Raw genomic sequence first — 4,496 nt, 5'->3', positions numbered from 1 at the left:
AGAGAGAGAGAGAGAGAGAAGAAGAAGAAGAAGAAGAAGAAGAAGAAGAAGAAGAAGAAGAAGAAGGAGGAGGAGGAGGAGGAGGAGGAGGAGGAGGAGAGGAAACATCATTAGCCAAATAAAGTAGTAGTGAAAGAGACTGGGGAAGTGTTGGCTAAATCTCCGCTTTCTCCTCTTTTAGAACTAGAGTTAATATTGGATAAAGATTTAGATCATTCTCAAATTTCTCATAATTAACAAAGTCTACTTTTATTTTGTTTTGTTTTAATAAATTTTTTCATGTAGATCAAATGCGAGGACCCTTCTAGCATCTGCATTTTAGACACTTCCAAACCTTCTCGGAACAACCCTGACAACGTCTCTCTTTTCCATGTTACTGTCTTCATGGTTGTGTCTGTACTCTTCAGTACAGTACAGATCTGCTATGGCTTAGATGCCAAATCGACAAGGAAGTTGTTTCCCAGATGCCTTGGTGCTAGGCTCCCCTAGGAATCTAATCTTGAGTTACTTGTTTTCAATTCTTTACAATGGGTAACCACTTGGTCTTGTTTACAAGATTCCGTAAACTCAGATATCAACTTCTCTCAAGCACAGTTTTCATCATCATCATCATCATCATCATCATCATCATCATCATCATCATCACCAACATCAACTGTGTCACCAGAATTCATTCATGAGTATCACTCTCAAAAGGGCAGACCTTTGAGTTTGTTATTTTACACTATACCATCATCTAAAACAGAGCTTGGAGAATATTCAGGTAACTTAATGAAGAGATTAATTATTAGAAATCTCAGAGGGAAAAACATAGGTGCAAGTTTAATAAAGTGTAGACATGTGGGGTCTGGAGAGATGGTCCAGTGGTTAAATGCACTAGCTGTTCTTTCTAGAGGACTCGGTTCGATTCCCAGCACCCGTATAGCAGCTCATAACTGTCTGTAACTCCAGTTCCAGGGATTCTAAAACCCTCACATAGATATCCATGCAGGCAAACAGCAGTGCACATACAATAAAAGTAAATAAAATTTTTTAAAACTTAGACATTTTAATAAACTTTAGTGAAATTATTATCCTCAATAAATACCTTTGGGTTCATGTTCTTCTTCCCTTGCTTTGTGAAGCTGTCGACGGCATTCACATTTTTCTCTACTACATCCACAATCCTTTTAACAGCAGTGAGACATCCTAGTATGAAATTATATTACACTTTACTTAAAAGAAAACCATCATACTGCTCCCCAAAATAATAATATATTAATAACACTGCACTAAAAAAAACATATTTAGAAACACTGGAGAACAAAATAGTTACAAAAACATAAACTGATTTAAAGAGCTATGTTTTGGATAAAGAAACGCAGTTTAATTTAGTCATAAGACTCAATGCCTATGAATGAGAAAGCAACAAAAACTCACAGGAAGGTTAAAGAGTAAACAGCTTCGTGCACACATTACACACCAGCTATGTGGGCATCATCGCTGTGTGGGTATCCTGAGTGCATGGCATCCTGACAGCTATCCCCTTTCCTTCACTCATCCTCTCGGACTTGTGCCTCACTCATCCTCTCAGACTTGTGCCTCACTCATCTGTGGGCAGATGCTGTGTGGACTTGAACCTCACTCATCTGTGGGCAGGTGCTCTGCATGTCTGGCTCATAGTAGGAAATGTGACTTGGAAAAGTGGCGCTGATCTAAAGAGGGATAAGGTTCAAAAAACCAAGCAGCTCATATATTTGGGGAGAAAAAATGAAGCACTTTTTCAAAACCTGTCAAATATGGAGAAACTAGGGTTAGCACATGAAACACCCAGGAAAAAAATTGAATATTCATTCAAATGAAGGAAGTCCATAACCCTGAATTTTAATCTTTTCCACTTAAATTTTACTTGAGGGCTCATTTTTAGTTTTTTCCTAAGCTGCTACAGCAATCAGAAAGTCATAAATATTGAGACTCAACTGTCACTCTAAGGAACATTTTATGATCTTTTGAAGTATATTAAAATGAAAAACAATTCTGATATTTTGTGGGAGAAGCTCAGCTACTTTGCTACACTCTGCATTGCTAAATCATCAAAAATGATGAAAAACTGTCAAGATAATTGAAATGCAGAGTCACATCTAGTCAGTAGATATTTTAATCTTCCTACCTTCATTAGGAAATGGAGATGAAGCTGGAAACGTGACCCTGAAGGCTTGTTTATGTACTTTACAAAGCTCATTTAATCCAATGAAAATGTGTACTTTTCATATATGGATCTATAAAAACTGGTGATTCCAGCTCTCTCCAAATACACAGATGTGCAGACACACACACACGCGCACACACACACACACTCACATATACATTCACACACATACACACATGCATGCATGCACACACAGACTGAAATCCTCTAGACAGCACACTAGTGTGTATTATAAAAGCAATTCAAATAACTTTATTCGACACTTTCTCTTTAGCATTGTCCTCTGATAGGAGGACATAACACAAACCAGGAATCTGTGAAACATATAATAACAAATGATTCTCCACATGTTCTTGGGACATGTGTCTAAGCATCAGAAGGGGCAGTGCTATTATAGTTCTGACTTTCAGACCAAGCAAATAAAAGACTTTGAAGAAGGTCATTAAGAATAATTTAGTTTAATTAATATATGTCAGAAGCAGTGACCAGAGCCAACTTTGGGCCAACTTCTCACCCAGTCTTCAGTGAGCTGAGAAAAATAAGAATCACAAAGCTGCATTTATTCAATCTAGCAATATAGGTTATATGGATTAATATATGGTTTTTCTCTTACTATGGGGTTCAAGGTTTGTTATCATTAATAATCTCTTTGAGGAAAAGCAAAATAACCTTGGGTTGTTTCTATAAAACGCACAAATCTGGGACGCGGTGACTTAAGATTCGGCTTCCAATAAGAATCAGAGCGTTTGGTTGGCATTCGGAAATCCTATTTATTTTTCTGAGTCAACTTGCGGCCTGATGTCAGCACCCTGGAGTCTAACACTGGAAGCATCTGCCAGGAGGAAATGAATCCCTGGGGAAAGGTTGCTCATCTCTACAGTTGTTGAGATTAGAAAGGCTCTAACGTTGAGGTGACAGCCACCGGCTTAAGAATGGCAGGGACTGTGGTTCAGCCTAGGACAATGAGCAGCAAAGGATGCTGGGAAACGCCTTGGCCTGCTAGATATGGCTGAGTAATAAATGAGTCGAAGGGTCCCAGGTCTATCTTCTCATTCTGACAAACACTCTGCTAAAAGGAGGAGTAATTACTAGCAACTTGAAGATTGGGGACGGAACTCAGACTCTGAGTTTCCTGTAACTAGCAGTCTGTCCTGAGATCCTTTAAAGCCACTTGGTTTAAAAGGAGTACCTCTAATAGAAGGGACATGGTAAAAGTAGCAGCCACCCCACGGCAAACCACTCCAACTAACTATAGCACAGTCGTAGCTGTGGCAGCATCTTGGTCCAGGGAAGTTTCACTAGAAGAATCCCCCACATGGGCAACAGTATAGACTGTGAAGTCGACAGTCCTGGAAGCACAAACAACTGTACTCCCCCCTGATAACAAGAGATAAGGCTGGAACCAACTGTGTGAGGAGAACATGTTCATGCATGTGTAAATTCACATGGATGTGCATAAGTGTAGAGGCCAGCGATCAACCTCTAGTGCTGTTCCCCACAAGCTGTCTATTTTGTCTGCTGAAACAATGTCTTTCATAGAAACAATGTCTGGAGCTTGAGATTCAGCATTAGCTAGCCAGCAAGCCCCCAGAGATCCACCTGTCTCCGCATCCCTAACACTGGGATCTCAGATATGCACCACTATGCCTAGCTTTCTGTATGGAGGCTGGGCATCCAACTCTGGTCCTCAGGCTTGCACAGCAGGTCTTTTCCCGACTGATCAATCTCCCTAGCAACAAGGCTGGAAACAAGCCCTATCCTAAATCTATAAAGACACCGCCTCCCTGCCTCGTACGTATCAGACAGGACCTCATACCCTAACATTTCACCTTTGGCGTGTCAGTAATTTATTTATGATTCTCAAATTTCATCTTGACTTTTATGACAACCATTCATGGATGTGAGAGAATTAGATTTTTACAGGTTTCAGGATAACAGCTGAAGTCAAAGAAGTGAAATCTGCTAAAGGTCAGATTTCACAAAAACATTCCATAGTTCTGGGGAATGGAAACTCGCAGCAAAAGGGAGAGGAGTTAAATGGCAAATGAGTAGAACCTTGGATCATGGACCAAGGTCTGTGTCCAAAGCATGCCCTTAAACACCCTGCTTTTCCAGAAGCTTTGGAATAAAGGGCAGCTATGTATGGCCTTTGTGGCTGAGGCACCAGCAAAACCATGGAGTAGGGAGAAGCACATGGAGTAGGGAGAAGCACATAGAGTAGGGAGAAGCACATGGACTAGGGAGAAGCACATGGAGTAGGGAGAAGCACATGGACTAGGGAGAAGCACATGGAGTAGGGAGAAGCACA

At 40.5% G+C, this 4,496-nt stretch overlaps 1 protein-coding gene across 1 annotated transcript in view; it reads left to right on the top strand.

The window, feature by feature from the left end:
- Positions 1 to 4,496, top strand: part of Galntl6 (polypeptide N-acetylgalactosaminyltransferase like 6) — a 1,056,791-nt gene that overhangs the window by 969,595 nt on the left and 82,700 nt on the right. The window lies entirely within an intron of this gene.

The sequence above is a fragment of the Mus pahari genome, chromosome 19, assembly GCF_900095145.1.
Source record: "Mus pahari chromosome 19, PAHARI_EIJ_v1.1, whole genome shotgun sequence".
NCBI lineage: Eukaryota > Metazoa > Chordata > Mammalia > Rodentia > Muridae > Mus > Mus pahari.
The sequence above is the reverse complement of the archived record's forward strand: the minus strand, read 5'-3'. Positions and strand labels throughout refer to the sequence as shown.